Source organism: Amblyomma americanum, chromosome 6 (assembly GCF_052857255.1).
Source record: "Amblyomma americanum isolate KBUSLIRL-KWMA chromosome 6, ASM5285725v1, whole genome shotgun sequence".
NCBI classification, from domain to species: domain Eukaryota; kingdom Metazoa; phylum Arthropoda; class Arachnida; order Ixodida; family Ixodidae; genus Amblyomma; species Amblyomma americanum.
Window position 1 is genome coordinate 78,603,489 of NC_135502.1, and position 13,101 is coordinate 78,616,589.

The 13,101-nt window shown below is 46.7% G+C and overlaps 1 protein-coding gene across 1 annotated transcript in view; it reads left to right on the forward strand.

Moving 5' to 3' along the window:
- The window catches only part of LOC144094782 (uncharacterized), a 293,034-nt gene that overhangs the window by 204,689 nt on the left and 75,244 nt on the right, over positions 1–13,101 (forward strand). The gene's annotated exons all lie outside the window — the stretch shown is intronic.

Consider the following 13,101-nt stretch of genomic DNA (forward strand, 5'->3'; position numbering starts at 1 on the left):
TCTGATGGGCGGTGCCTCTGGGCCTTACATTAAGGGACCTGCGCGTGAGCAACTTCTCTTGCAAGTGCATTGGGTCTGCCTATAATACTACGCATCAGCGTACCGTAGCACAAGCTCATGCTGAAACTCTTTAGAGGCAGCCATCTCCCCTAAGGAAATTGACACCCTTGCCACTAAGAAAGACGACACTACATTTGAGTTCAGCGGTATCAGAAACTTTAAGTCGGAGCGTACGTAATAAAATTACACGGTACTCGCCGACCATGCCATGAGGAGGTCGAAAACTTCATGCATGCTGGATTGACAATGCTGCGGCCACGTTTCATATTGACTTCTTTAGTAGAACCTTTGAAGAATTCACATAAGCAGTATGTAAGGAACGCCGCTAACAACAAGAAAACGCTATTACAACCGTAATAATGAACTGCGCAGGCTTTTACTTCGTTTCAGAAAATTTGCAGGTAAAGTTCTTTAGTTGGCACAGAAGTGAAAAAAAATCGGGCCGCAATTGAAGACAGTATGGCGATAACATGGTTTCTTGAATGAAACTATAGACAGCACCTTTAAAGGATTCGAGAGTACTTTTTGGTTCAAACAGGCTTGAAAGGGAAGTTATAGAAAATTTGATGATGCATATGCGCCAGATATAGGTGGGATACTGGACAAAGAACTCTCTTGATTGGGTCTAAACATGCAAGGAAACCTCCTATTCCGTGCTGGTTAATCACATTACCGCCTGCATAGGCAATCGCTTTCAAGCTTTTTAAGTCAGGGCATTAGACGCTGTGTTCAGGCACGCAAAAAGAAGCAATTAAAAACTAAGGAGCTCAGGTCCATTTCTCGCATCACTAAATGTTTTTGTCTATCTTTGAGGATACTAATCGACTGGTCAACCTTCCTATTTTTACTCAAGAGTGCCCGTAACTGTTTCCCGCTTTGCTATTCTTGCTTGCGCTGTTTAGAAATAGTTTGCTACGACTCCCGCCAAAGCAATGTTTACAACAGTGCTGAAATACTCGAATGCTTCACGTCACTTTTATATATCGACAGTTTCCTCGAAACGGTTCCGCCTAAACATGCGATACATTTCTTGCCTTTGCGAGCGCCACATGTCGGGCTCAGAGGGCGGCTTGATGCACCAAATTTATGAAGAAAGTATTTGGTATAAGAAACGTCCAAGCGAACCGCAAGGCATTGCTAAGTGCTTTAGGACTCCGCCAGAACGGCGCTGTGTGCCTGGAGCATGTCCTTGCACCTTGGAGGGATGGAGCTTCGGTTGCGCTTGGGACAAAACCTTTACTATGTCAAGGCGTTTATTTGAAGTACAGGTCGGTTGGTCTTGGCTGACCGGCGACACGACGGGCACACTCACAGGCGTCGTTCGAAAAAACCCAGCTGCACTTCGTCTGCTTCTTCGTTGTCCCGCTTGAACTCGTCCGCTTCTTCGCTGCGCTGCGCCTGTCGGTCCCATTACAATTACTCTCCCTCCGAAAAAGGAGCCATCCTGGCGACTTACGGAGAGGAGAGGATGGGTGAGTCATAGTAAGGCTTGAGGCGATCAACGTGCACAGTTTCGCGCCCCCGGCGACGGTGGTCCGAAGAAGGAACGAGCGGCTCAACGATATAAGTCACCGGAGAAGTTTGGTGGACAACCCGGTAAGGTCCGTGAAAGCGAGACAGTAGTTTCGTGGCGAGGCCGGGAGTGGAGGAAGGCACCCAGAGCCAAACGAGGGCGCCAGATGGGTATGACGCTGGAGGGTCCGGGGAATCCCGACGGTGCTTCTGATCCCATTGTTGCTGTGTGGTGAAAGAGCGGGCAAGTTGCCGGCATTCTTCGGCATACAGGTGAGCTTCGGAGAGTAAGGTGGTCTCGGAAGGGTCAGCACCTCCACCAAGTGTCAAGGCGTTTATTTGAAGTCCAGGTCGGTTGGTCTTGGCTGACCGGCGACACGACGGGCACACTCACAGGCGTCGTTCGAAAAAACCCAGCTGCACTTCGTCTGCTTCTTCGTTGTCCCGCTTGAACTCGTCCGCTTCTTCGCTGCGCTGCGCCTGTCGGTCCCATTACAACTAGTTTATCTTGGGGACACGGGTTCAATAACCACCCTTTAATGATCCTGTGTTCTTGTGAGTGCGCGAGTATTGCGTCTACTTTATTTCACCTTTCATCTTTATTTTATTCATTTTTTTCTCTTTTTCATCCTTTTCCTCCACCCCGATCTGGAGTAACTTGTCAGGTTAACTACCAGGCCCGCCTCTCCTGTAGTCATTAAAATCTCTCACTCTCTTTCTTGCCTTCACTACATCGAAGCGCAAAGTGTTCTCGTCGAGAAAATTTATTCTGCAATTGAATCTGTAGCTTGTACTGAGCGGTTTAAAGTAATTATTAATGAACACCCGCTGTTTCATTAGCATTTCGCATGGTTAATCCTCGGCTTAAATAAAAAATGAACAATATATAGACAATAAAAATCTGCCTTCATTGTCATTTTATTTTTTCTCCAGACTAGCTTTACGAACTCCACAAATTACTTACTAGGTCAGAAAAAGATCAACTGTAGTCTTTGTCTGGTAATTGAAGGAGCTCTGTGGCGCTAAGCTAAGTGGCTTGCCCTTGGTGAGCCTATACCGTAGCGAATTCATTAAGCCTCAACCAGGGCTTTTGTCACCGCGTGTGGGCTAACTGTGATTTTTCGCGCAGTTTTCTTAGCGTTTCAGACGGTGTGAATAACGCGCTACCCACTAACAAAACGACAACTAGAACGGGGACACAGGACAAGCGTGCGCTAACAACTGAGATTTATTCTGGTACGAGGGTACATAAATACATTTCATGCACATGCTGAAACAATCAATTAATTGCCAACGGCTGTGTCGCACGCTCCTTCGTTTCTTGATTAGATGCACCTCCTCACTTGATAACAACACCAAGCGTGTGCTTACGCACTCGTCTTCACCAGCCTCCAATATCTGAAATGCTTCTTTTATTTCTCTTTCTTTCTTTTCTTTTGTCCGAGCCAAAATTGTTGTCCTATCAACGTACGGTGAACACTTGCGACTTGCGCAATGGGGGGCGAGGTTTCAAGGAATCGTTATTTTTCCTAAGTTATTACTGTGCTCTTTCAACCTGGTGTTTAGACATCTGCCTGATTGACCTATGTAGCTCATGCCGCATGACAAATGAATTTTGTAGACTATACCGGTGGCACATTCTACGAACTTTTCTTGGTGTGCGATACCACAAGTGTTAGCAAAGTTTTTCTTTGATTTATTCATTTCAGGACAAAGGCTCACTAATTTCCTGGGTGCGGTAAACACCAGGGGAACATCATATTCTGTCTGCTACTTTGTTTAAGCCGTGCGAAAAATTATGTACATAAAGAATGACAACCACACCAGCACCCTGCTCTGCATGTTTTTTCTGCGGTATTTTTCTATCCAGTAGCTGTTGTAGATTCTTTTCAGCCACAGACGTTATTAGCACGTCAGGGTACCCATTCATCCTTAGCCTATCAATTTGCCGCCATTGCGCAAATCACAGATGTTCACCGTACTTTGATCGGACAACAATTTTGGCTCGGGCAAAGGAAAAGAAAGAAAGAGAAATAAAAGCAGCCTTTGAGATATTGGAGGCCGGTGAAGACGAGTGCGTAAGCACACCTTCGGTGTTGTTATCAAGTGAGGAGGTGCATCTAATCAAGAAACGAAGGAGCGCGCGACAGAGCCCTTGGATATAAATTGATTGTTTCAGCATGTGCATGGAATGTATTTACGTACCCTCGTATCAGAATAAATCTCAGTTGTTAGTTCGCGCTTGTCCTGTGTCCCCGTTCCAGTTGTCGTTTGGTTAGTGTGTAGCGTGTTTTTCACACGAAATATACAGCCAACTAGCCCACGTTGCTGCCTTGCTTAGCGTTTCAGAGTCTGAAAACCTGCACAATTGGGCATCCAAGCTCCTTTAATCCGGTTTGTGAAGACCCATTGGTTTGTGAAGACCCAGTTGCTTCTTAATAGGTCATTTCATCAAATAGAAAGGAACTGAAATTTTGCAATGAGGCAGAAACTGAACAGCATCTCCTTCCCTTTCGCAATTTCTGCTGGAAATGAACATTACCCGGAAAACAAGGATTGTAACGAAAAGCAGGTAAGCTAATAATAAATGGTCAGTGTTTTGTATTGCCGCGAAGCGCTGTTTGTTTCTTCTTTTTTATTAGCTTTTTTCTGGCGTAGAGTGACCGGAGCGCTCCGGAAAAAACTTACTACCCGCTGCATTTCGCACTGTCTTCGAGGTGGCGATTACTGCTGCTCCATGCAGCTTGTCTGCGAAGCTTGATGCTGTCTTTATATTGAGCGTGGCCGAGCGCGAGCGGCATTCTGATCTTCGACGGCCACCGAGAACACTTGCGGCTATCGCGCCGCCGCCGAGTTGTTGCTCTTGCCTGCATCGAATTCACCTTGACGGTGCCTTCACTAAATTCTGTCTTCATAAAATTGGTTCCTCAAGTAGCTCTCTGTGCCCTACTAGGGGTGTGCACGATGATCTTCAACACTTGATCTGCCAGTGCCAAATTTTTAATAACCGACGCAAGCCACTGTTAAGTGCTTAAGACTCCGCCAGGACGGCTCCGTGCACCTGGGGCACGTCCTTGGAGCGTGCAGTGATGCAGCTTCGGCTGCGCGATGGGCAAAAGCATTATTAGTTTTATTTCTTAGGGAGACGGGTTTGGCTAAAAACTTTTTGATACTCAAGTGTGGCTGTGAGTGCGTGAGTATTGAGTATGCTTGATTTCACCTTTCACCCTTTCTTTTTCTTCTTTTTCACCCTCTTCTTCTTCTCTTATATTTTTCTCTTTTTTCACCCTCACCTGAAGTAGCATGCCAGGCCAGCAACCAGGCAGACCCCTACTGTATTCATTAAAGTCTCTCTCTCTCTCTCTGAGCATATGTGATTTGAAAATCAGCTGCGAGTAATACACACAGGTTAAGAAGGTTCTTCTCATTGGTGGTTACATAATTCAACACTGGTCTGTTTTCCGCTCTGGTGCTGCATTACATGGGGAAGATCCCCAACAGGGTGTAATCACTAATTAGATAGCGGAACCCGCTTTTGATACCTTGTGTGTAGTTGGGAGTAGCCCTTTCGCTAATATTAAAATTTATCACCTCTATTTATACCACCTTCGTTCGGTGCAGGTCGACAAAAGTGAGGTTTTTTTGAAGGATCTGGTAAGCTAAAACAATATCTGTACAAGCTTTTTTGGGGTAAAGTGTCGTAGGGCGCATTTACGAGAGAGAGAGAGAGGAACAAAAAGTTAAGAACAGGCAGATTAATCAGACAATGCTTTTTTGGCTACTCTGTACACGTGGAAAAGTGTTCATCTCCCTTTGCTTTCTCCCCTTTCTATCTCTCCCTCCGTTCCCCTTCCCCGTGTAGGGTAGCATACCGGGCGCTGCCTAGTTAACCTCCCTGTCTTTCCATTCGTCTCTCTCTCTCTCTCTGTACATGTGGAGGAGAATAAAGAAGGTGAATGGACAGAGAGAAGGAAAGGGGGCCGCTTTTAAATTGCACATTACGGGAACCTTGCAAAAGCAGAGAACCTATTGCTTAGTACGATTGACTACTTAGCGAACAGACCTATAGGAAGTGGCGATTTTTTCATATGGAGAATCATTACGGTTGCACCAGCGCTAACTTGAAGATAATCTGGCACAAACGAAAGTATTGCAAAGGAGCTCTCGACGTAAGAATTGGAGAAAGCTTCAGAACAAGCTTACATCAAAATTTTGCAAGGAAATGTTGGCTTTATTCAAAGGCAGTTACAGCGAAAAACATTGCACGCCTAATACTTTTCCGGGAGTATGCCGCCCGCCAGAACAGAACACCAGAAAAGGATTTGGCCTCCTTGTTGTAGTACTTGTCCACAACCTCATATCGCGAGCTATGGAAAGGAAAATGATAGGTTTGATTTATGGTTTATGAGGGTTTAACGTCCCAAAGTGACTCAGGCTATGAGTGACGCCGTAGTGAAGGGCCCCGGAAATTTCGACCACCTGGGGTTCTTTAACGTGCAGCGACATCGCACAGTACACGGGCCTCTAGAATTTCGCCTCCATCGAAATTCGACCACCGCGGCTAGGATCGAGCCCGCATCTTTCGGGTCAGCAGTCGCGTGGCATAACCGCTGAGCCACCGCGGCGGCTGGAAAATGATAGGTGGGACGTTAAGGGGCAGGAAGAAAGCGGAGTGGGTCAGGGAACAAACGAATGTTACTGACATTCTAGTCGGAATCAAGAAGAAATGTGGTTGGGCTAGGCACTTAATGCGAAGGTAAGATAAGCGATGGTCGTTAAGGATAACGGACTGGATGCCAAACGGTATAATGTGGCTTGAAGGGAAAGAAATCAGTTCGTTGCGTCCCTTCCATTCGTGCAGAGAATGGCTATTTTCTCTTTGGCTGCACTTAAAGCACTTTATGGCGAACTAAAGGTGCCTTAGGTACGTGGAAGAGAGATGGCACGTAGATGGGTTTCTCGGCAACCGAAAGTGAACAAAGAAGGAGGGAGGGGGAGGTTCAGCGTGCTTATCCAACGTTTCTACAAGATGAAATGTCTTCCTTTGATTTTTGCAAGCAGTAGAGATTGCATTGTTTGCTGGTAATAATCTCAAGTTCGTGTCCTCTGGTGGTACGCCTTTCCTTATTTCTTGAAATTCAGTGAAGAAAGAAAAGGCAGTGGTACCTTGTTACCTAAATTTTTTTGGCTGCTTCAATAACTAATCGAGAAGTAGGAGCTGGATAAGGTGTTCCAGATGACAGCAATAAGCACAGCGGCAGTTCGCGTTAAAGTGAACAAATGAGAACTGTATTTGCAAGCTATGTCGAAATAGTAGTTCAAGCAGTCGGCCCAATTCTTTTGTACGGCTCCTACGGTTGACATTAATGACTGACACGTCATGTTTGCTCTTGTTCGAGGCACTCAAGAACACTGGTCCGCATTGGTTACTTCGGAACGAGCATTTAATACACCGAGTTTTGTTGATACATAAAGTGATGAGAAGTAGGCGCCACTTCATCCTCGCACAAAGTGCCACGTAATAATATACTGGCCTAGTTGTTAAATATTCGCTATGCCTTTCTCAGCGAAACCGGCAGCAGCTGCTGCGTGCTACAACCTCCGAAGCCCTATAGCGTGTGAATTGTTTGAGCAATTTTTTCAAAAGTTTAGGATATTATAATTTGGGCCCCAAACCTAATTAAAATAACTCCGTTTCGAACATTTGGCTCGGTGCTGGAAAATATCCGATATGGAGAAAATAATAAAATTGTCGAAGCACGGAGGAAAAATTAGATCAAATGTGTACTTATGTGTGTTGATTACGCTCTTGCGAGGGCTGAACAATTCATAAAAATACTTGGCTCCGTGTTGAAATGAGCGTGAATCAGCTTGGTTTTTATGGCCGCCCCGCGGTACGTGCTCCCACTGACGCCGACCTTTATGAGAGCTCATGAATAGACGAGAAACGATGCTACTTAGACCATACTCACTGCACAGGCTGGCTGGAAAGAGCTTCTTATACGCTACTAGACCTCCTTTCAAGGTTCCCGTTCCCGCTCATCTTCTCCCGTGATTTTCCATTATCGAGTCTCAGGAGGATAAATAGAACTTTTATTCTATTTCAAATGCTTTTAGGACATGCACATCAGAATGCAACAGTAGACGAGTAGAAGAGCGTGATCCATGTTCTGGGCTGCGGTATATCATGCGGTGGAGGATTGGAGTCACGGCCGTCATGTCTGTGGCGGGCCTAGTTTGCTAGATGGGCGTTACGTGTTCAACTAGGATCGGCCAAAAAGTCGTCCAAAATACGTAACGGGAGTTGTACAGCTCCCACAGGAACGCGCGGGAAGAAAATGGGACGTGTCGGAACAGCGCCTCTTTGATATGCAGCGGACGTGTCACGGTGGTGTGTACGTTTCGGACACTCGTCGACAGATGGTACGGATGTTGGGGAGATCTTGAGGGACGTTAAGAGGGGGAGGGGGGGGGGGGGGGCTTAGGATATCGCTGCTCGTAATTGCCGCAAAGTGTGCTATTGTAGCCGTCGCGGTGGATCAGTGCTTACGTTGCTCGGCTGCTGACCTGAAATACGCGGGTAAGATCCCGGCCGCGGCGATCGCATTTTGATGGAGCCGAAATGCTAGACGCCCGTGTACTGTGCGACGTCAGTGCAGGTTGATGAACCCCGGGTGGTCAAAATTATCCGGAACCCTACGCTATGGCGTCCCTCATAGCCTCAGTGATTTTTGGAAATTTAAACCCATAAAACCAAAAACAAACACCGCGTGCTGTTGTGCTTTTTGGGTAAGCTTTTCTACGGACGTGTTTTCGTGGATTTGCGAAGTAAGCGCTCTGCACCTCCCTGCACGCCTGAGTACAGACAGCTCTTTCGTCGAAGTGCTTCTGGTCTGTTCGCCTCAAAACGAGTGAGGGAACACTGACGAGTGAGGGAACACTGCGTAGGGTGCTATGTCAAGAGATAACCGCAATTATGTGTTCGTGAAAGGCATTTCAGAAAGGAACTGTTGGGTCGAGATTAAGGTTACGTAACTTCTTGGCGCTGTACTTCGAGTTAATCCAAAAAAGAGCGCCGGTTGGAATGAAATATGATAAGCGCTGAAACACTCAAAAAAGTCGCGCTATGCCTGGGAAGATAAAGTTAGCAGCTTCAGGAGTGGGATTATGTATGCTCGCGAGGCATACATAATCCCACAAGCCACCACATGCAATCTAATTTATTGCCTGCAAGTTTAACGTGCTGAGCTAATCGTACGCGTCCAGAGTGTAGAGGCACTGAATTAGAATATATTTATTGGCGCTGTTCGGACCATGTGCAGGGTGCACGTTTGAAAACTAGGCCAATAACTAGGCTTCCAAAGGTCGCCGCTTCAGTGTCACCATCTATCGAGAGTGACGCGAAATGTGCACAATTTGCCGTCTTGACCACCCTCTTATAGCTACAGATCATAGTATTGCGCCGTGCAGGAATTAAGAGTAACGGCGGGAGCGTTAGAAGGCAGGAAAGTACGAACACTCAGAACATCTTTATTCGGCCGATTGCTGTTGTCGAACAAGAGAGAGCTCATTGCGCGGTAGCCGCCGCGGTGGCTGAGTGGTTACGGCGCTCGGCTGCTTGCCCGAAAGACGCGGGTTCGATCCCGGCCGCGGCGGTCGAATTTCGATGGAGGCGAAGTTCTAGAGGCCCGTGTGCTGTGCGATGTTAGTGCACGTTAAAGAACCCCAGGTGGTCGAAATTTCCGGACCCCTTCACTACGGCGTCTCTCATAGCCTGAGTCGCTTTGGGACGTTAAACCCATATAAACCAAACCAAACGAATCATTGCGCTGTACTGCTTTTCGCCCACATCTATTCGCTCGCTGATGCAACCCTTAACCCTCGCGTTATCAACGCACCGGGAGAGTTATGCGCTGGCAACCCACCGCAGTGGCTCAGTGGTTAGCGCGCTGGACTACTGCGCCGGATTAGCAGTGTTTGAACCCGGCCTCAGCGGCCAAATTTCTGTGAAGGGGAAGCGCCAAAGGCGCCCGTGTGCTGAGCGATGTCAGTGCACATTAAGATCCCCAGGTTGTCGAAATTATAGACCTTTAGTATGGCGGGCTTTCAGTGATTGCGTGTTTAGCGGAATAGCGGCTCCAGAGCACGCATGTACAGAACGCTAACGGGAAAATAGCTTTAGCGTATACGCACTCAATTACACCATTTTAGCCTAGCGTGCGATATAAAAGAGAGTGGAGTGCGCATGCGCAGAATGCTAAAGGGAGCTTAGTTTTTTCCGTGCGCCTGCAATTTTTTGGAAATAGCGTAGGGACTTTGCGGGGCTTTCGGAGACAACGCGGTGGCGTACTAATTGACCGTTTCGGTTCTAAAACACCTCGTCACTGTGTTATTCGGCGCGTTATTTCTCCGTGAATGCTGCAATTCGCTTCCGCTTTCTGTCATCTCACTCGGATGCAATGTTATATGTAATAACTTGTCCGGGCTCTTGAGATAGCAGTCCGTTTTCAATCCCGTAACCCTAACAACGGAGAGCGTACTCTGTCGGCGTTGAAATGCTGCCTGTAAAACGCCATGTGGACGTTTGTGTCAAATTTTCGACCCTTTCAGTTTCTGCAAAGTTTCTGTAAAGTCTGCCATGACGCTAGGGCTTGGCTTGGTTTGGATATCATCAAATCGGCCTCAGGTTTAAACTTTTCGACGTATGGTGGCGCCGGGCATTTGCCCGAACGTGGTTGAATCTGGGTGTTGTATATCCACAGAGTACTTGTTGCGGAATGGTCCGCAAACGATCACCTAAATGAGCCGTTCACGTTTTGGATTTAACGTGCGTGGCCTTACTGCGTATTGCGTACTCAAGGAACGTAAACGCTATACAAAAACTGGCTATTATTATGAAGCCCTCTACTACGACAACTCTTTCTCTCTTTCTTCTTTCGCTGCAACTTTTCTCGCTTCCTTTACGGAGTGCTGTAGGTGTCCAATGAGAAGTGAGACAATTACTGAACCTTTTTGTCAAAACCATTTTTATTTGCGTATTTGTACACAGGCAGTAAGCTACTGACCATACGGAGTCACTCTGAGGAAGACGAGCACAAGCAATGACAAACATTTGAACGCTGACCAGTAACGACATCAACAAGAGCAAAAAAAAGCGGAAATTTTTAACTGAGGGGTCTAATGTCCCGAAGCGACACATAACTATGAGTGACGTCGTAGTGGAGGGCACCGGATTATTATAGACAACCTGGGGTTGTTTACGGGGCGCGGACATCGGGAGCCTTTTGCGTTTCGCCTGAAAAACGGTCATCGCGGGTGGTATTGAACACGTGTCCTGCGCCTCAGTAACCGTGCGCCTAACCGCGGATCACACCGCGGTAAAAAGCGTGGACGAGAAGCAGCAAAGAAACGTAAGCGTCGTGTCATCGCGTCGTAAGAAGTAGCCATTACATTGTGTTTTAGCGATCGCAAGGCAAGTGCTTCGCAAATGGCAACGCAATACACCTTTAATGCGCATACAGTCAGCAGTAAAAGTTTACAGGGTGAGCGATGTGGGCAAAAAAAAAAATATATGATCGCAGCGCCGCAAACCAATTCGCGGAAATTCCTGTAAGTATAACCAGAAGTGCATGCCCCAACAGCTGGCATCTATACCAGGATTACAATAGGCCGCGAGGCAGCGCTGCATTGCATTTTTTCCAAGAACAAGCATCCATTATACGTTTTCTAAGGACATTACACACCAGCTTCGTTTTATTTGCTCTAAGTTGGCCTTTCTGCACAAGTACAGTTGGCTGTCGGTCGAGCATCGTCTCTGTTGACGATGTGCCTTGCGCGTAGAGAGAAGCAGCTGTACGTGCCACTGCTTTGGCCCGTATTCAGTTCATGATCATTATAGATAGCGGCCGTGGCACGGCGTTATCCACTGGAGTCACTTTTTTTTTAATTTGTTTTTGGGGAAAGGAAATGGTGCAGTATCTGTCTCATATATCGTTGGACACCTGAACCGCGATGTAAGAGAAGGGATAAAGGAGGAAGTGAAAGAAGAAAGGAAGAGAGAGGTGCCGAAGTGGAGGGCTCCGGAACAATTTCGACCATCTGGGGATCTTTAACCGGCACTGACATCACACAGCACACGGGCGCCTTGGCGTTTTTCCTCCATGAAAACGCAGCCGCCGCGGTCGGGTTCTAACCCGGGAACTCCGGATGAGTAACCGAGCGCCCTAACCACTGAGCCATCGCGGCGGGTTCACTGCAGTCACTGAAAATGGGTTTTGAGGAAAGGAAAGGGTGATGTAAATAGCTGTCTCACTTCGCACTAGGTATGAGGGGGGGGGGGGGGGGGTCTGAAAAAACAAAGGTGTCGAATCGGACGGCTCTGGACTAATCTCTACTTCCTGAGGATATCACACAGCACACGGGCGCTTTGTTGCGGTGCGCTGTAATCGAAACGCGGCTGCCAGTAGTCACCATCACCCGCATTGTTTGGTAACTGTCGTTAAGAACGCGTGGTTATATTTTATTGGTTTATTAGCGCTCAAAACCTTACAGGCATTGAGATTGGAGTGGGTTATGGAACGAAACTGTCAGTGAACAATATGAAAGTGTTCGTTACAGGGAAGGGCGCTCATATTCATACAATGTTTTATAAGTTTCGGAAAAAAATATGATTATGCAGGGAAGACTGGTACATAAAAATAGTTCCTGCTTCTACAATATTACCTAAAGCTTTGGGGAAACGTTATTCTTGGAACGCGGTACAATTTAATCGGAAATATTAATCCTGTTTTAGAATTTACTACAAAGAAATGCATCAGATAAACAGATCGTTTTACATGGCGAATGTCAAATTTGAGAAGATGATTGACGCGACGTAATGTGTAATGTGGTCTTTGGAGGAATTCGTTATGCAAGATGGAATGGCGGCAACACTTCTGGAGTAAAGTTTTGGCGAGAAGCTTTGCTCCAGGATGCTAATGATGGAAGGTCGAAGATATTTTTTGTCATAGTTATACTAGGTCCCAGATTATAGTTACAATAAAGTGAACAGAATTATACTGCATAAGTTCACGTGATGTTAATTTTAAAAGGTCATGACTGCTGTTCAGTGCTCCAATTTTTGAGAGAATTACTGTTTTGTAAAACAATAATGTTGAGGAAGTGGGGGCCCAATGAAAGTTGCGACGCAAATATCCCAACGTTATGTTAGCGTTGTCACTTACATAATCTCTGTGAAGCTTTAAAGTTAAACCAGATTATAATGTGGACGTTTATGTATTTGTTAGAATTGACACCTTTAGTTCAAGCCAGTGGTTATGGCGCTCTGCTGCCGACCAAAAAGACGCGGGTTCGATCCCTGCCGTGGCGGTCGAATTTCGATGGAGGCGAAATTCTAGAGGCCCGTGTACTCTTTGATGTCAGCGCACGTTAAGGAACCCCAGGAGGTCGAAATTTCCGAAGACCTTCACTGCAGCGTCCCTCATAGCCTGAGTCGCTCTGGGACGTCAAACCCGATGAGCAATACATGAA